The 20,153-nt window shown below is 45.3% G+C and overlaps 1 protein-coding gene across 2 annotated transcripts in view; it reads left to right on the forward strand.

Annotated features, from left to right (window-relative positions):
• stpg1 (sperm-tail PG-rich repeat containing 1) overlaps nt 1–20,153 on the forward strand; it is a 108,789-nt gene that overhangs the window by 24,711 nt on the left and 63,925 nt on the right. Inside the window, exon 1 of one of the 2 annotated variants that reach the window (XM_038799830.1) lies at nt 6,860–6,880. The exons of the other annotated variant lie outside the window; for it this stretch is intronic. The gene's annotated coding sequence lies outside the window, so the exon portion shown is untranslated. Of the gene's footprint in view, nt 1–6,859; nt 6,881–20,153 lie in introns of those variants that run through there. 2 annotated transcript variants of the gene reach the window in all.

Here is a 20,153-nt window from a genome sequence, read left to right on the forward strand (position 1 = left end):
TCTGCGTGGGTTTCCTCTGGGTGCTCTGGTTTCCTCCCACAGTCCAAAGATGTGTAGGTTGCATGGATTGGCCATGATAAATTAGTGTCCAAAAAGGTTGCCATGATGTGGAGATGCCGGCGTTGGACTGGGGTGAGCACAGTAAGAAGTCTTACAACACCAGGTTAAAGTCCAACAGGTTTATTTCAAATCACTAGCTTTCGGAGCGCAGCTCCTTCCTCAGGTGAATGGCGAGGTATGTTCAAGAAACATTTATATAGACAAAGTCAGAGATGCTGGACAATGCTTGGAATGCAGGCATTTGCAGGTAATCAAATCATTACAGATCCAGGGAGAGGGATGGTCACAGGTTAAAGAGGTGTGAATTGTCTCAAGCCAGAACAGTTGGTAGGATTTTGCAAGTCCAGGCAGATGGTGGGGGGTGGATGTAATGCGACATGAATCCAAGATCCCTGTTGAGGCCGCACTCATGTGTGCGGAACTTAGCTATAAGTTTTTGCTCGGCAATTCTGCGTTGTCGCGTGTCCTGAAGACCGCCTTGGAGAACGCTTACCCGGAGATCAGAGGCTGAATGTCCTTGACTGCTGAAGTGTTCCCCGACTGGAAGGGAACATTCCTGTCTGGTGATTGTCGCACGATGCCCGTTCATTCGTTGTCGCAGTGTCTGCATGGTCTCGCCAATGTACCACGCTTCGGGACATCCTTTCCTGCAGCGTAAGAGGTAGACTACATTGGTCGAGTCGCACGAGTATGTGCCGCGTACCTGGTGGGTGGTGTTACCACGTGTAATGGTGGTGTCCAAGTCGATGATCTGGCATGTCTTGCAGAGATTGCCTGGCAGGGTTGTGTGGTGTCGTGGTCGCTGTTCTGAAGGCTGGGTAATTTGTTGCACACAATGGTTTGTTTGAGGTTGCACGGTTGTTTGAAGGCCAGTAGTGGGGGTGTGGGGATGACCTTGGCAAGATGTTCATCTTCATTGATGATGTGTTGAAGGCTGCGAAGAAGATGTTGTAGTTTCTCCACCCTAGGAAAGTACTGGATGACGAAGGGTACTCTGTCAGTGGTGTCCCGTGTTTGTCTTCTGAGGAGGTCGGTGCGGTGTTTTGCTGTGGCGCGTTGGAACTGTCGATCGATGAGTCGAGCGCCATATTACGTTCGTACGAGAGCATCTTTCAGCATCTGTAGGTGTCTGTTACGCTCCTCCTCGTCTGAGCAGATCCTGTGTATACGGAGGGCTTGTCCATAGGGGATGGCTTCTTTAATGTGTTTCGGGTGAAAGCTGGAGAAGTGGAGCATCGTGAGGTTATCCATGGGCTTGCGGTAAAGCGAAGTGCTAAGGTGACCGTCCTTGATGGAGATGAGTGTGTCCAAGAATGCAACTGAATTTGGAGAATAGTCCATGGTGAGTCTGATGGTGGGATGGAATTTATTGATCTCATCGTGTAGTCGTTTCAGTGATTCTTCGCTGTGGGTCCAAAGGAAAAAAATGTCATCGATGTATCTGTTGTATAACATCGGTTGCAGGTCCTTTGTGGTGAGGAAGTCTTGTTCAAACTTGTGCATGAAGATGTTGGCATATTGAGGTGCGAATTTGGTCCCTATGGCTTTTCCGTGCATCTGAATGAAGAATTTGTTGACGAAGGTGAAGACGTTGTGATCTAGAATGAAGCGGATGCAGAATTGCGTCTGGAGATTGGCAGTTGTCGGTGTTGAGTACTGAGACTGTTGCAGCAATGCCGTCGCCATGGGGGATGCTGGTGTACAGTGCCGAGACATCCATTGTGACGAGGAATGTTCCTGGTTCAACTGGTCCATGGATGCTGAGTTTCTGTAGGAAGTCCGTCGTGTTGCGACAGAAGCTGGGTGTACCTTGTACGATGGGTTTCAAGATGCCCTCGATGTGGCCAGAGAGATTCTCACACAGGGTCCCATTGCCTGAAACGATAGGATGGCCTGGTGTGTTGGCCTTGTGTATTTTTGGGAGGTAGTAGAGATCTCCAATGCGGGGATTACGTGGGATGAGAGCACATAGGGTGCTCTGAAGGTCTGGATCCAAGGTCCTGATCAGTCTGTTGAGTTGGCGGATGTGTTCCTTGGTTGGATCTGCGGGTAACTGTCTGTAGTGTTCCTGGTTGTTGAGTTGTCGGTACACTTCTTTGCAGTAGTCCGTTCTGATCAGTATGACGGTGGCCCCTCCTTTGTCTGCTGGTTTGATGACGATGTTGCGGTTGGTTTTGAGAGCACAGATGGCGTTGCGTTGTACTTGGGTGACGTTCGGGGCTGCCTTGCGACTGATGAATCTGGCATTGACACGACTTCTGACGGCTCCAGCATACATGTCGAGTCTAGGGCAGCGGCCTTCCGGAGGGGTCCAATTCGACTCTTTCCTTTTAGTTTGCTGCACCGCAGATCTCGCGGTCTGCTGTTCCGGTTCATTGGTCGTCTCTTTGGGTTCGCTGTCGGCCTCTTGCGGTCTGTGGAAGAATTCCCGGAGCCTCATTCGCCTGATGAATTCCTCCGTGTCTGCTGCGAGACTGATGGGGTCCATTTTGGTGGTGGTGCAGAAATTGAGCCCTCTGCTGAGGACTTCGATTTCATCTGGTTGAAGGTTGTAGTCTGACAAGTTGACAATAGATTTCCCTGTATTGTTTTCAACTGTGGTACTGGGGGAGGCTTGGTTGCTGCTGGTGGTGATGCCGCGTTTCTCAAGCTTCCTGTTCTTGGTGTGCATATAGGTGGCATAGTATCGTTGTCTCACCTGTTTGGCGGTGTTACGCAGCTGGTCTGCTGTGTCTTGAGCGCAATTTGAGAATATGGCCTCTATCTTGGTTTCCAGGTTGCGTCGGCTGCTGTAGAGCTGGTGTACGAGGTGTTTGAGGAGTTTGACAGAGGTGCGGCGGCAGAGTCTTTCAGCGCAGTCTGTGTTGTAGGTTGACTTGAGTGGGTTTGTGATCTGTAGCCCTTTCGGGATCTTATCCTCTTTTTTGCATCTTTGTAGAAACTTAATGTCAGTGTCTATATGTGCGATCTTCCTGGAGATCCGCTCCACTTTGAGCCGGCAGTTTGCGGTGTCGATGGTGGCCATGATGTGGAAATGCCGGCATTGGATTGGGGTGAGCACAGTAAGAAGTCTTACAACACAAGGTTAAAGTCCAACAGGTTTGTTTCCAACATGAGCTTTCGGAGCGCAGCTCCTTCCTCAGGTGAATGGCGAGGTATGTTCCAGAAACATTTATATAGACAAAGTCAGAGATACTGGACAATGCTTGGAATGCAGGCATTTGCAGGTAATCAAATCATTACAGATCCAGGGAGAGGGATGGTCACAGGTTAAAGAGGTGTGAATTGTCTCAAGCCAGAACAGTTGGTAGGATTTTGCAAGTCCAGGGCAGATGGTGGGGGGTGGATGTAATGCGACATGATTCCAAGATCCCTGTGGAGGCCGCAGTCATGCGTGCGGAACAGCAGTCAAGGGCATTCAGCCTCTGATCTCCGGGTAAGCGTTCTCCAAGGCAGTCTTCAGGACACACGACAACGCAGAATTGCCGAGCAAAAACTTATAGCTAAGTTCCGCACGCATGAGTGCGGCCTCAACAGGGATCTTGGATTCATGTCGTATTACATCCACCCCCCAACATCTGCCCTGGACTTGCAAAATCCTACCAACTGTTCTGGCTTGAGACAATTCACATCTCTTTAACCTGGGATTATCCCTCTCCCTGGATCTGTAATGATTTCATTACCTGCAAATGCCTGCATTCCAAGCATTGTTAGCAGGTTAGGTGGATTGGCCATGCTAAATTGCCCGTAGTGTCCTAATAAAAAGTAAGGTTAAGGGGGGGTTGTTGGGTTACGGGTATAGGGTGGATATGTGGGTTTGAGTAGGGTGATCATGGCTCAGCACAACATTGAGGGCTGAAGGGCCTGTTCTGTGCTGTACTGTTCTATGTTCTATGTTCTATTGTCCAGCATCTCTGACTTTGTCTATATAAATGTTTCTGGAGCATACCTCGCCATTCACCTGAGGAAGGAGCTGCGCTCCGAAAGCTTGTGTTGGAAACAAACCTGTTGGACTTTAACCTGGTATTGTAAGACTTCTTACTGTCCAAAAAGGTTGGCTGGGGTTACTGGGTTACAGGGATAGGGTGGAGGGATGGGCTTATGTGGGGTGCTCTTTCCAAGGGCTGGTGCAGACTCGATGGGCTGCAGATATGCATGTGAAAGATCAATTTTACTGAATCTCTGTCCTCCAGAGAGTCCAGCAAACACATCTTCAATCAACAGCAGTTGCTAATGATCTGCGCACAATACTGGGTTAATAGTTGTATTAAAATCTCCACAGATTCTCACTGAGCGATCACGTTTCAATACAGGAACTATTGGTGTTGCCCAATCACATGTAAAAACTGGTTCAATGACTCCTGTCTGGACTAGTCTTTCTAATTCTGCTTCAACATTTGGTCTAATAGCATATGGTATGGTTCTAGATTTGAGACATTTTGGTGTACTGTTTGGCTTGATTTTTAAGTGCACCTCAACTCCAGTCATTTGAGCCTCATGAATTTTCAAACACCTTTTCATACTTCACCAGAAGTTATTACTAGTTGCGCTTTGGCTCTACTTGTTGATTTAATGCTTCCCAGTAGAATCTAATCTTTGCCAACCATGCTTTACCAAAAAAAGCAGTAAAGTATCCATGAGCAACATGAAGAGACAACTTTGCCGTCTGCCCATTTGCTTCTACTTTCAACATAATACATAATTTTAATGGTATGATCTCCTCAGTGTACATCCTTAGGATCACATTTGATGGTTTCAAAGGTAGATGCTTCAGCTTTTTATTATAAAATGTCTCAGGTATTAATGATACAGCTGCTCCCGTATCCACTTCCATTTTTATCTTGTGACCTTCGAGTTTTGGATATGTCTAAAAACATTGTTAATCGTGCTGCACTGACAAGACACCTAGCTTCAGCGCTTGCAGTAGCTCAGGTACGTTGTCTTTGGATAGTTTTGAATACCTCTACTAATTTATAAATATGGCTAGTCAGTTTAAATGTGTTTTTATTCTTACATATTCTTGGTGTTGGAGACATTTTCTGAGCCCAACATGCCTTAGCAATATGGCGCTTTTATTGCCACAGTCCTTGCATGCTTGTTCTACTCCAGCATTCCCCCGCTGATTGCCAAACCTGTGCACATTAGTGACATAGTTGTACTCTTGAAGCCTTGTTCCTTGTGATATCTGTGTGGAATATCTGTCTGTGTGGGGTTTGCACATTCTCCCCGTGTCTGCGTGGGTTTCCTTTGGGTGCTCCTGTGAAGCTTCTTTTGTTGCTTCCTTCGCTATGTCTTTTGTTGTTAGCTCCATAGATGTGGCATTTTCCATAGCAGCTTTAAAAGTTAAATCACTTATAGTCAGCAGCTTTCTCTGAATTGCTTCACTGCGGAGTCCACATACCAGCCAATCACAAAGAGTATCATCAAGTGCTGGACCAAACTCGCAATACTTTTCTAACCTTCTTCAAGTCACGACAAACTGTAAAATGCTTTCATCTTCTTCCTGACTATGGCAGTAGAACAAAAACCTTTCTGCAATTAACACCGTATAGGAGAGAAAGGACTTTAAAGGTTTCATTAGTTCGATTTAGGTCTTTTCTCCTGGTTTTGGTGAGTGAACTAAATAGTGTAGGAGCATAAAGTTTTACGTCATACTGAACTGAGAAATGGTCCTCCATGTGTTTCATTTGCTGTAATTGATGTAATTTGATATAATTGGAAACTTTCCTCATATGAGTTCAAAGTCTCACAGTCTTCATCGCATTCATCCATGATGCCCATTTTCCTGACATTTCGAATCCCGGCTCCTAAGGTCTATACTTCAACCAACTTCCTTCCTTCTGATTCCTTTGAAGGTATGGCACAAATATGATCCCCTTCATCAGAAGCAACTAGAATTTATCCTTTTTGCCTGATTTTAGTTTAACTTTCACCAAGTAGTGGCCTGTACAGAGTTGGAAAACTTCTGAACCCCCACTGCCCGTTTAGCTTTGCCACGTGCATGGTCCCTGTAACCCGGACATTACCCACATCAACGGCAAGCAGGTTCCCTGAACTGTCGTTCTTCATGACTAGGGAGCCAGTGGCCTAGGGGTATTGTCATGGATTAGTAATCGAGAGAGCCAGAGCTATGCTCTGAGGATCCGGGATCAAATCCCACCATAGCAGATAGTTAAATTTGAATTTGATTAAAAATAAATCTGGAATTAAAAATCTAATGAAGAATGTGAAACATTGCCGATTGTTGTAAAAACCCACCTGGTTTGCTAATGTCCTTTAGGGAAGGAAATCTACTGCCTTTACATGTTCTGGCCTACATGTGACTGCAGACCCATTGCAATGTGGATGACTCTTAAATGCCCCCAGGGTTGGGCAATAAATGCTGGCCCAGCCAACGGTGCCCACATCCCATGAAATCTTCCTTTTCTCCCAACGCCATCTCCACTAATTTGTCAACAAATTTCATCTTCAGACGTTCTTTCTTGCCTCAATCCTTGTCGCGAGTTTTCTCTTTTGTTATGTTCCTATGTTCCTAAAGAGAAAAGAAATAGAGTTGTCCACACTCTGGATTAAATCAATCACAATGAGAGATTTTATTTAGAGGTGTTGTTCATGCAATCTAAGATGGAGTGCAAACACTCAGCTGATGTCACTACACATCATGTGACGGTTTACCAGTATGGATGTGTGGATGTGTTCTCTGCTACATAACAATCCCCCATGCTATTGTCATTGTGAACTGGAGGGATTTGAAAGCCTGTGGAACCCCATTTGTGAACCTTGAGGGCAACCTGCTGAGGAGGTAGGAAAGTTTTGACAGGTATGTTATTAAAAGGACTTGCTAGTACCCCCTTATATGCACCTCATATACTCGTGCTTGCTCCATGACCCCTCATATCCTGTATGTCTCTCTCCCCTTCTATTACCCCAGTGCTCCTTCCGTAAAGAGGCTTTGTGAATCTTCTTTGAAAAATCAGCTCATCTAACAACCAATGATATTATCAATGAATAATGCTTTAATCATCTTAACACTTCTTAACCATACCTAAATTAACAAACAAGCATTGAAAATCACACCAATTACGAATAACGTATTACAAGCACATAGAAGTATCATTCAAACAAATTTGGTACTCCCCTTCAAGATGTGTGAACAAATCCTGTTGAGATGAACTCATTATCCAGCCTTGGTGTTCAGCTGAATAAACTGATGTTTGGCATTCTGTTCAAACTGATCCTGGTGATGAACAGATGGTCTCATAATGAATGTTTGGCTGAAGTCCAAGACAGACTAATGGACTCAGCCCTGTAGGAAATTTTGATACATCTTGAAAAAGAATGTTAATTGTGTTTTATTGACACTTTTATGAGGTTGTAATAAGTTTTTATTCTGTAGTTTTTAGTGCCTATTTGTTTACTTGGAGTGCATTTGAGTATGAGGGGGGCATGCGAAGCATGGAGAGGTAATGGGATATGAGAAGTCATGAGGCATGAGGGTGGGTGAGGGTGTGACGGGTGATACCTAAGGGGACTAAAAACTATATGGACAAGTAGACTGATCTCCCAGAGAACCAGCCAGACTTATCACCTCCATTGCTGCCTTCGGCCAGCCTACGGAAGTGGAAAACCTGAACAATGCCTGCCCACAACTCCGGGAACGAAGATACCATGAGAGACGGAGGATGTGACAGGGCTGGGATTGCAAAGTTGGGGTAAATGCATGACTCATAGTTCCTGACACTGAGGGGAAGATCCAGTCCCATGTATTTATTTTAAAGACACATACTGTTTAATTTTGGAATCGGGCCGCGCCAGTCGGCGGCCGCTAGCAGCGCCCCCCCCCCCCCCCCAGCGATTCTCCGGCCCGCGATGGACCGAGTGGCCGCCCGGTTTCAGCGGATCCCGCCGGCATATGTTACGACAGCTACTTACCGGCGGGGCCTGGCTCCGCGGGCAGCCTCCAGGGTCCTCGGGGGGGTGCAGGGGATCTGGGGTTCTCCCATGGTCGCCTGGCCCGCAATCGGAGCCCACCGATCCACGGGAGCGCCTGTACTGTGGTGGCACTCTATCTCTCCGCGCCGGCTGGTGTACCGGTCTGCAATGGCCGGCGCGGAGATGAACCCCCCTGCACGTGCGCTGGGATGACGCCAGCACATGCTGGTGCTCCCGTGCATGCGCCAACTCGCACTAGCCGGCGGAGGCCTTTTGGCGCTGGTTGGCGTGGCGCCAAGCCCCTTCTGCGCTGGCCGGCGCGGCGCGAACCACTCTGGCGCCGGCCTAGCCTATGAAGGTGCGCAGGATTCCGTACCTTTGGGGTGGCCCGACGCCGGAGTGGTTCATGCCACTCCTTCGCGCCGGGGTTGCCCGCCCTGCCGGCTTCCGAAGAATCCTGCCCCTGATCCTTGACAGAGACGATCATGTCCTTCACATAATCAAACTTGTACAACGAACAAAGAAGAAGGAAAAGTACAGCACAAGAACAGGCCCCTCAGCCCTCCAAGCCTGCGCCTGTCTAAACTAAAATCTTCTACCCTTCTGGGGTCCACATCCCTCTAATCCCATCCTAGTCATGTATTTGTCAAGACGCTCCTTAAACGTCACTATCATCCCTGCTTCCACCACCTCCTCTGGCAGCGAGTTCCAGGCACCCACTACCCTCTGTTTAAAAAACATGCCTCATACATCTCTTCTCAGTCTTGCCCCTCACACCTTAAACCTATGCCCCCTAGTAATTGACCCTTCTACCCTGTGAAAAAGCCTTTATCAAATTGTAATTGTCAAAAAATTGCTGCTTGTGTCATCGGCTCCCTCACTGTTAATTATCTTCAATATTGATAGCATTGATCAGAGACCCCAAGTTCATCATTAAAGATTTCTGTGATCTGAAGTTTAATTGCTGGAAAAGACGCTGAGCTTCCCCAGTCGGTTCGTTACTTTGTAGACCTCTGATTAGAAGGCTTTCATTTCCAAGCAATGAGATTGACATTGCTGTGAACCCAGGTTTGGGTATCTTATGCCCTCTTGTGGTCGGTTGATTGCCAATGGCTGCGGGAACAAAAAATAATAAATTTAGCAAGATTTTTGTTGAACCAAATGTAACACTTTGCATGCAATGTTTCCAATTTAGCAGTTTAAAAATAAAAATCAACATTTTCTGTTGTTGGTGAAGCAGATTTTTCCATGCATAAGCAATCAAACTCCAATTGCCTGAATCAAATATCATGTAATTTACAATGTAATACCGCTTTGCTTCAAAACCCTTGTAGCTTAAGAAGCTCACGCTTAAAAATAAAAGCCATCATTTCAGTGGTAGTATGTCAGATTTTAAGCAGAAAAATGTTCTAAAAGAATATGGGTCGCGTCTGATAGTTTGCATATGGTTGCCATGGACCAGACGTTAGTTCGTTTTTTCTGAAGCAATGGATGAACCATCTTAATTTAGTTCTGTAATAACCCTCATGAGACCTACGGGTCACCCCAATTGATTGCTCCGTGGGACTCATGGAATATGAGCTCCCCCGACAGTGGGCGGAGGCCCATCAGCTGCAGCTCCTAAAAATTGCCTCATAAAAGCCAGCCTGGACTGCGACTGGCGAGAGCAGCAGTCCCGATTTGGGCCTTGGACCTGGTAGCCACACGGCCTTTACTTTTATTACCAAATTAAACTTCTTTTGGATTTACCTTTTTGGGCCTCCTGAGCTTTATAACTTTTTTTCATGGGGACGTTACGATGGAACTGTTGGCATTTATATGTCTCGTTAAGAAGTTACAATATAATTTTCTACCTTCCATTAAAACAAATTTCTATGATTTGATCAGTCCATAGAATCCCTACAGTGCAGAAGAAGGTTGCCTGGCCCATCGAGTCTACATTGACCCTCCAAAAGAGCATCCCACACAGGCCCAATATCCTGCCCTGCACCCCACCCCATCCCCGTAACCCCACCCAACCTGCACATCTTTGGACTGTGGGAAGAAGCCGGAGCACCCAGAGGAAACCCACCCAGACAGGGGGAGGAAGTGCAAACTCCACACAGTCACCCAAGGCTGGAATTAAACCCTGGTGTTGTGAGACAGCAGTGCTAACCACTATGCCATCGTGCCAAACCCACATCTGTTGATACTCATTTTGAGTGATTTATTATCTTGTGAAAGAAAGTGATTGAGCTCTATTGCTCAGCTGTCTTTTAAACCAAACCCAGTTAGAAGGTGAAAATCCCAGTACTTGTAAAAAAAAATGGAAATGGTACTTGATTCATGGGTGTTGTTAGGCAGATGTTTCTCCACTGGTAGAGGGGAAACATGGCGGGGGTGGGTGGGGGGTGAATAAAGCTGGCTGCTGTTGCAGACTTTCAGTCAGTGGCTATAGAACCAAGTGAGCAGAGGCTGGAAGCAGCTGTCCCCCGCTTCTATCATTTCCATGTTGCAGAAGATGTATTGGGGATGGCACAGAGATGCTCGAGGATGGAGCAACGGGAGAAAATAAATAGATTATCAAATAAAATGACATATGTTACAGCAAAGGCAGAAATGAATTAGCCTTTGAGTTTTCCTTGCCCTCTCCATGGAGAATGGTGTCTCAATTCATTATTCACCCCAGTTTTGTAGATTAAAAACGATGTGGAAACGATTTACAAGAATAAAAATGATATTCAACAGAGGTTAGCACACTGTGCATTCATCTGAGAAGCAACCTGAGTTCTCACAGATGATTTTCTTCTGCCTAATATCTCATGAGCGATAGTTTCCTGAGCATTAAGACTGGACAAAAAGAACTGAGAACTCTCATGTTATGCTTCCAGTTGATGCACATTTCCTGGGCATGCTCAATGTTTCCTGAATCACAAACACTACAGTGCAGAAGACACCCTTCAGCCCATCGAGTCTGCACCAATGCATGAAAGGTGCTGACCTGCCCACCTAATCCCATTTGCCAGAACTCGGCCCATAGCCTTGAATGTTATGACGTGCCAAGTGCTCATCCAGGTACTTTTTAAAGGATGTGAGGCAACTTGCCAGGCAGTGTATTCCAGACCATCACCACCCCCTGGGTAAAAACGTTTTTCCTCAAATCCCCCCTAAACCATCCACCCCTCACTTTGAACATGTGTCCTCTCATAACTAACCCTTCAACTAAGGGGAACAGTTGCTCCCTATCCACCCTGTCCATGCTCCTCATAATCTTGTATGCCTAAATCAGGTCGCATCTCAGTCTTTTCTGCTCCAAACAAAACATCCCAAGTCTATCTAGCCTCTCTTCATAACTTAAATGTTCCATCCCAGGCTACATTCTGGTGAATCCCCTCTGCACCCGCTCCAGTGCAATCACATCCTTCCTATAATGTGGCGACCAAAATTGCACACAGTACTCCAGCTGTGGCCTCACCAAAGTTCTATACAACTCTAACATAACCTCCCTGCTTTTGTAATCTATGGCCCGATTGATAAAAGCCTCCCATTTATTTGCTGAATGAAATTTTGAAAGTTGGGCTAGAACTTGAGTGGGGTGTCAATCACAGTCGCGTTGCCACTAGTTCCTCTTCACGTCCCTCAGTCGGGAGCTTCACAATTCTCTCCCAACCTGCACCTGCTAAGAAATGTTCAGTGTATCAGCTCCTGGCTCTCTTCAATGTAGCATAGAGGGGGAGGGGGGGGGGGGGGGGTGAAGCCATCCCAATGTTACAGCATTAGCTGCTGTAAGCCAGGTAAGTTTGAAGGCCCCAGCCAGTTTGAGAAGCCAGGGAGAAGTTACATGTGCACGGTAAGTGGGTAAGATTTGGCCGGAGAGGGGGTAGAATTCTGTCCCTTTTCATAAATGGGTGACCTGTTTTCTTTGAACAGTGATTCCCTGGTTCTAGGTTCTCCCACAGAAGGAAACATCCTCTCCACACCCACCCTGTCGAGAACACTCACTTTGTTAACTCTCGTCTTTTTAAAATCTTTTCCTTTTAATCGAAGGGTAGACCGTTGGGGGATTAGATGAGGGGTCCATGATGGGGTATGTGTAGTCATGGAGGAGTTGGTCCATTGAGGGGTAGGGTGTGCAATCTGGCATCCAGTGGGGGATCAGTATTATAATTATCCATGAGTTAGAAGTTGTTTTAATCCTTCTAACTTTTCTTGGGTAACTATTCTACTAAGAGAGTCAGAAGCATCCGGAGACTCTGGTTTAAATCAGACTATCAAATGGTTCCCTGTGAAGAGTAACTGCCCATCAGAAGTTTGAACTTCACAGGCAGTTCCTGTGCAGTCCTTGCATGGGGAATTCCAGGGGGTTCCCACACATCCTCTGTACAATGACACCGTTCCCTCCCACCCTGGGCAATGAGAGTTCTGGGTCAAATGCTCCTATTTGAAACAGGCTCAATGCCTGAAATAAGTTTGTTAACGCAAAGTTCTATCTTGAAAACGTTCAAAGAAAATGGAAAAAGTGCACACTTTTCTTTTACTGCCCCCATAATCTTTCTCCTCTGTTCCTCGCAGCAGTGCCCAGGAGATGAAACTTTAGAGTTGGGAAGAGTGAGGGTATAGCATTCTCGGTCATTTTCTGTGAGGTTCGGCTGGATATAAATCTCCCCACAAAACACACCCAATGAAACTGAGCCGCAGAGGTTGTGGGGTTGCAACTCCAGATTGGAGGGTCCAGTTCACCAGCAACTTCCTCCCAAGTCAGGGAAATGAATGTTGGATCCATCAGAATTCCACTGGGGGGCTAGAGGCTGTTTTGTTACCTGTTGGTAGGTAACATGTGCTACTCAATCTTGGTTAGTGATGAGGTATTCTGAATCCCGATGAAGAAGATTTGAACTCTTCCACGAGTAACAAAAGACTTATTGAGTAACTACAACAATATTTACATGAGTTCTTTACTTTAACTTTGATACTAGTGATATGGTTAACAAGATCTAACTATGGTAACTATGCGTAACTCTGGCCATCTAAACTAGTCTGCTGTTGCTGTGATCACAGTGCACCCAAGAGAGAGAGAGAGAGACCCAATGTGGCTGCCTTTTATACCCCTGTTGGTCCGACCCTCTAGTGATCATGTGGTGCTACTGATTACACAATAACCCCTTGTGTACATGCACACATAGAGATCACTACATCCCCCTTTTTTCATGTTACATATTTTCTGTATGTTGTAAAGAAAATTGAACAAACATAATGGATGCATTTTGCAAAGGCATTACATAAAATCAATGAGTTAGTCCGTCAAATGTTAATACATTTAGTCTCTTAAGAATTTTTTTTGCTTGCGTGAAATAGGGAGACAAATTATGTTATGTACAAGTTGTGATGATCTTGACGACTATACAACGCCAATTAATATTTATGAGTCCAATCTTAATTTAAAAAAATTAGTGAGTCCATACTGTATGAGTTTGTTCGGTCGAGTTGCTTTTGTCTTCTATTGTTGAAGTGGTGATGTTGATGTTGTTATGTCTTTGTGAACGTCATCAGTGTTGCTGTGTTTAAGTAACCAAGAAGTCATCAATGAAGTATTTGAATGGTCAAAGCACTTTGTTGTCTGGTTTATGCTTTTTTTTATGGTTGTGGTAGCGATTCTGTGTTACATCTTTGTTGTCTGACCTGGATTTTTTCTTGTGCTGGTGGTATTGATTCTGTATGTCATCTTTGTTATCTGACCTGGACTTTTTCTTGTGTTTGATGTATTGATTCTGCATGTCATCTTTCTTGAAAGCTAGTTTGCTTCTTTGTTGTGGAGCAAATGTGAATTTGTGAGACTTGTTGCCATGCCATGGCATGTTTGTACACTTGCCATTGTTTTGCTACGTGCTGTGGCATTGTCCTTCATGTGCAGAGTTGGACCAAGTTGTACAGGTCGTTGTTTCATTGTTGGCATTTCTGTCTTGGTCATTTTCGTTGTCGTTCTTATTGTTGTTTGTTTTTCGTGCTTGCTGTTGTTGTTCTTGTTTCTGCTGTGCTTCTTGTGTTTTTTCTTGTTCCTGTTGCGCTCAATGAGTGTTCCGTTTGGATGATGTGAGTCATTGTCACAGTTATTGGTGCCAGTGTCCTTTGTGGTATCTTTTACATTGAGCGTTTCTTCTTGAGAATTGTGAGAATGATCTGATGTTGCATTGATGTTGGCGACATCAGTCATTTGTGGTGGATTTGATTCCTCTGCTTTGCTTCCTTGGTACTTCCTTTCTAGAGTCATTTCTGGTTCACTTGAATCATCTGTGATCTCTTTGTTCTCCTCTTCTGGAGTTATTTCTGGTTCATTTGAATCACCTTTGGTTTCTCGGTGCTCCTCTGGAGTCAAAATCTTCAAGATTTCTATTAACGTGGTCTCTCTGGACTCTTGTTGCTCCTCTTCTGGAGTCAAAATCTTCAGGATTTCTATTGACATAGTCTCTCTGGACTCTTAGTGCTCTTCTTTTGGAGTCAAGATCTTCACAATTTAATTTGACGTGGTCTCTCTGGACTTATGAGTAGCCCTCCTCAGATTATTGAGTGCTTCTGTGCAGACAAGCTGAGATCTGTCAGTCTCGCTGTGATCCTGCACATCCTGTATGGGAATTGTGATTTCTTCGTCACTTGTCTCACATACAGTGGGTGGACATTCAGTGTCTTCTTGGTGGTTAATTGAGCTGGGTAAACTGTCATAGTCTTCTTCTGGTGGCTCAGATAAGCTGGGTAGACTGTCATAGTCTTTTTGTTGTTCACATGAGCTTGGTAGACTTTCATAGTCTTCTTCATGCATGGCGTTTGCTATGGAGTGTTTGCTTGCTTCCATTTTTGAGTCTGTCATCCAGCTGTCTGTGGAGGCTTGCATCGCTCACTTTGTGGAGGCTTGTGTCGCTCTCTTTGTGGAGTCTTTCATCGCGCTCTCTGTGGAGTCCTTCATCGCTCTCTCTGTGGAGTATGTCATCGCTCTCTTTGTGGAGTCTGTCATCACTCTCTCTGTGGAGTCTGTCATCGCTCTCTCTGTGGAGTTGTGCAGTGTTCTCGCTGTAGAGTCGACCTGTGCTCTCTCAAATGAGTCATTCTGTGCTCTCTGTGTGGCGTCATTTTCTTCTTGGATATTGCTGTCATCCAATGTATCGATGATCTGCCATGGCAGCATGGTATTGGATTCATCTACCATGAAAAGAGTAGTGTTCAGCTTTTCAACCTTGTTGCTGATGCTGTGATCAGCATATCTGAATAACTCAGCCATATCTGAGCAGTATTGTGTGTATTGTTCGACAGACAAATCATCCCTCTTTGTTTTGGAGTTGTTATAAGACAATAAGAACGTAAGAAGTAAAAGCAGGAGTAGGCCATCTGGCCCCTCGAGCCTGCCCCGCCATTCAATGAGATCATGGCTGATCTTTTGTGGACTCAGCTCCACTTTCAGCCCGAACACCATAACCCTTAATCCCTTTATTCTTCAAAAAACTATCTATCTTTACCTTAAAAACATTTAATGAAGGAGCCTCAACTGCTTCACTGCGCAAGGAATTCCATAGATTCACAACCCTTTGGGTGAAGAAGTTCCTCCTAAACTCAGTCCTAAATATACTTCCCCTTATTTTGAGGCTATGCCCCCTAGTTCTGCTTTCACCCACCAGTGGAAACAACCTGCCCGCATCTATCCTATCTATTCCCTTCATAATTTTATATGTTTCTATAAGATCCCCCCTCATCCTTCTAAATTCCAATGAGCACAGTCCCAGTCTACTCAACCTCCCCTCATTATCCAACCGCTTCAGCTCTGGGATTAACCTAATGAATCTCCTCTGCACACCATCCAGTGCCAGTACGTCCTTTCTCAAGTAAGGAGACCAAAACTGAACACAATACTCTAGGTGTGGCCTCACTAACACCTTATACAATTGCAGCATAACCTCCCTAGTCTTAAACTCCATCCCTCTAGCAATGAAGGACAAAATTCCATTTGCCTTCTTAATCACCTGTTGCACCTGTAAACCAACTTTCTGTGACTCATGCACTAGCACACCCAGGTCTCTCTGCACAGCGGCATGCTTTAATATTTTATCGTTTAAATAATAATCCCGTTTGCTGTTATTCCTACCAAAATGGATAACCTCACATTTGTCAACATTGTATTCCATCTGCCAGACCCTAGCCCATTCACTTAACCTATCCAAATCCCTCTGCAGACTTCCAGTATCCTCTGCACTTTTCATTTTACCACTCATCTTAGTGTCATCTGCAAACTTGGACACATTGCCCTTGGTCCCCAACTCCAAATCATCTATGTAAATTGTGAACAATTGTGGCCCCAACACTGATCCCTGAGGGACACCACTAGCTACTGATTGCCAACCAGAGAAACACCCATTAATCCCCACTCTTTGCTTTCTATTAATTAACCAATCCTCTATCCATGCTACTACTTTACCCTGAATGCCATGCATCTTTATCTTATGCATCTTGTCAAAGGCTTTCTGGAAATCCAGATATACCACATCCATTGGCTCCCCGTTATCTACTGCACTGATAATGTCCTCAAACAATTCCACTAAATTAGTTAGGCACAACCTGCTCTTTATGAACTCATGCTGCGTCTGCCCAATGGGACAATTTCTATCCAGATGCCTCGCTATTTCTTCCTTGATGATAAATTCCAGCATCTTTCCTACTACCAAAGTTAAGCTCACTGGCCTATAATTTCCTGCTTTCTGCCTACCTCCTTTTTTAAACAGTGGTGTCACGTTTGCTAATTTCCAATCCACCGGGACCACCCCAGAGTCTAGTGAATTTTGGTAAATCATCACTAGTGCATCTGCAATTTCCCTTGCCATCTCTTTTAGCTCTCTGGGATGCATTCCATCAGGGCCAGGAGACTTGTCTATCTTTAGCCCCATTAGCTTGCCCATCACTACCTCCTTAGTGATAACAATCCTCTCAAGGTCCTCACCTGTCATAGCCTCATTTCTATCAGTCGCTGGCATGTTATTTGTCTCTTCCACTGTGAAGACCGACCCAAAAAACCTGTTCAGTTCCTCAGCCATTTCCTCATCTCCCATTATTAAAACTCCCTTCTCATCCTCTAAAGGACCAATATTTACCTTAGCCACTGTTTTTTGTTTTATATATTTGTAAAAACTTTTACTGTCTGTTTTTATATTCTGAGCAAGTTTACTCTCATACTCTATCTTACTCTTCTTTATAGCCTTTTTAGTAGCTTTCTGTTGCCCCCTAAAGATTTCCCAGTCCTCTAGTCTCCCACCAATCTTTGCCACTTTATATGCTTTTTCCTTCAATTTGATACTCTCCCTTATTTCCTTATATCCACGGTCGATTTTCCCTCTTTCTACCGTCCTTCCTTTTTGTTGGTATAAACCTTTGCTGAGCACTGTGAAAAATCGCTTGGAAGGTTCTCCACTGTTCCTCAACTGTTCCACCATAATGTCTTTGCTCCCAGTCTACCTTAGCTAGTTCTTCTCTCATCCCATTGCAATCTCCTTTGTTTAAACACAAAACACTAGTATTTGATTTTATTTTCTCACCCTCCATCTGTATTTTAAATGCCACCATATTGTGATCGCTCCTTCCGAGAGGATCCCTAACTATGAGATCATGAATCAATCCTGTCTCATTACACAGGACAAGATCTAGGACCGCTTGTTCCCTCGTAGGTTCCATTACATACTGTTCTAGGAATCTATCGCGGATACATTCTATAAACTCCTCCTCAAGGTTGCCTTGACCGACCTGGTTAAACCAATCGACATGTAGATTAAAATCCCCCATGATAACTGCTGTACCATTTCTACATGCATCAGTTATTTCTTTGTTTATTGCCTGCCCCACCATAACGTTACTATTTGGTGGCCGATAGACTACTCCTATCAGTGACTTTTTCGCCTTACTATTCCTGATTTCCACCCAAATGGATTCAACCTTATCCTCCATAGCACCGATGTCATTCTTTACTATTGCCCGGATGTCATCCTTAAATAACAGAGCAACACCACCTCCCTTACCATCCACTCTGTCTTTCCGAATAGTTTGATACCCTCGGATATTTAACTCCCAGTCGTGACCATCCTTTAACCATGTTTCAGTAATGGCCACTAAATCATAGTCATTCACGATGATTTGTGCCATTATCGTCCTCTTCATGTTCAATGAACAAATCATCTTCTTTGGTTTCGGATTTTTTATTGTGCTCTTCACTTTGGGTGGTGCAGACTGCTTGTTCCAGGGTGTTGTGAAAGTTATTTTCAAATGCTTGTGTAAGTTCAGGCATTGTTCTGTCTATTGAGGTAAGAAAATTGGGTTTTGCAGCTTTAAATTTCTTTTTGTTCATTTTCGTGCATTTCCCTTTTAAGTGGGCGTGGTCCTGGTCCTTTGACATCATGACGCTCATGACGTCATGTGGAGGACTCGATTGTGCATGCGCAATTCGAGTTTCCTTTACTGTGCGCTCTTGGCGCAACTGCGCATGCATGGCTTCTCGTGCATGCGCGCAAGTTTAGTTTGCCGTTTTCCTTCTTTTTGAGAAGTGCCCATGTGCGTACTGGCCGGAACGCTCTCGCTCAAGGTGGCTGCCAATCAAAAAGTACTGTTGCATCGAGTGAGATCCTGCCGCTGCATCGTGGTAAGTTTTGCCGTGTTTTTACCGATTTTGTTTTCTAGACACCGATTCTGTGTTTGCAAAGACACACAGTATTAATTTTGTTTTTGTTCATAAGCAAGGCATTTTTGCAGAGCAGTTAGATGCTTATTTTGTGATAGTTCCTCCCTCAAATTTTTATCACATAGTCCTGAAATTAATTGATTCATTATCACAGTGTCTCTGAAATCAGCATAATCACAACCTTGTGGCATTAACTTGAGATTTGTAATAAAATCAGTGATGGACCCTCCATTTCTCAGGCATTTATGACAATTGTTAAACCTTTCCAGCATCTCACCAGACTGATTCTTACAGTGTTCATCAAATTTTTTGAATATTCTATTTTGATGTCATCTTCAACTTCTAAGTAATTAAAGCAATTATAGATTTCTCTAGCTTCATGCCCTCCTATTGAGAGTAATAGTGCTATTTTCATTGCGTTAGAGACCATGCTTAAACCATTAGCCGTGATCAATATTTGGAATATCTTTTAAAATCTTTTCCAGTCATAACTTAAATTACCGGTTGTTTCCAGCTGACCTAGAGGTCCAATAAGTCCCATAGTTAGTCGTCGAGGATCTATTTGCTGTTAAATCTTCCACAGTCGAATGCCCAGTCTTCTCTTTGTCTTCTCTTTTTGTCTAACCTAATGTAACTAGCTCTGTTAAAGCCACTCGACTGGTACCATGTTTTGTTACCTGTGTGGTAGATAACATGTGCTCCTCAATGCTTGGTTAGTGATGAGGTATTCTGAATCTCGATAAAGAAGATTTGAATTCTTCCACTAGTAACAAAAGGGGCGGAATTCTCCACTCCCCGCGTGGTGTGGGAGAATCGCGGGAGGGCCTCCCGACAATTTTTACGCCCCCCCTGGCGCCCCCCGCGATTCTCCCCCCCCCCTCGGAAAAATTGGCGCTTGCCATTTTTCACGGCGAACGGCGATTCTCCGAACCCGATGGGCCGAGCGACCGGCCCTTCACGCCCGTTTCACCACAGCAGCAACCACACCTGGTCGCTGCATTTGTGAAACGGGCGCCAGATGCCCGTTTGGGGCATCTAGGTGCCCGATTTGGATGGGAGCACTGGGACTGTGCTCCGGAGGGGACAGGCCCACGATCGGTGCCCACCGATCGTCGGGCCAGCGTCCAAAACGGACGCACTCTTTCCCCTCCACCGCCCGGCAAGATCAAGCCGCCACGTCTTGCTGGGCGGCGGTGGAGAAAGACGGCACCGCGCATGCGCGGGTTCGTGCCGTCTGCGCGGTGATGTCATCCGCGCATGCGCGGGTTGGAACCGGCAACCCGCGCATGCGCGGATGACACCATGAAAAGTGCCGTTCGCGCGTCATTTCTGGTGGCCGAGGTCGCGGCCGGGAACGACGGGGGCCCGCTCCTAGCCCCCCGGGTGGGGGTGAATTAGGTGTGGGGAGCGGGCCCCGAGGCCGTCGTGAACCACGGCTGAATTCACGACGGCCTCCGCGAATTTTGGCCTTAGCGGAGAA

This window comes from Scyliorhinus canicula, chromosome 1 (genome assembly GCF_902713615.1).
Source record: "Scyliorhinus canicula chromosome 1, sScyCan1.1, whole genome shotgun sequence".
NCBI lineage: Eukaryota > Metazoa > Chordata > Chondrichthyes > Carcharhiniformes > Scyliorhinidae > Scyliorhinus > Scyliorhinus canicula.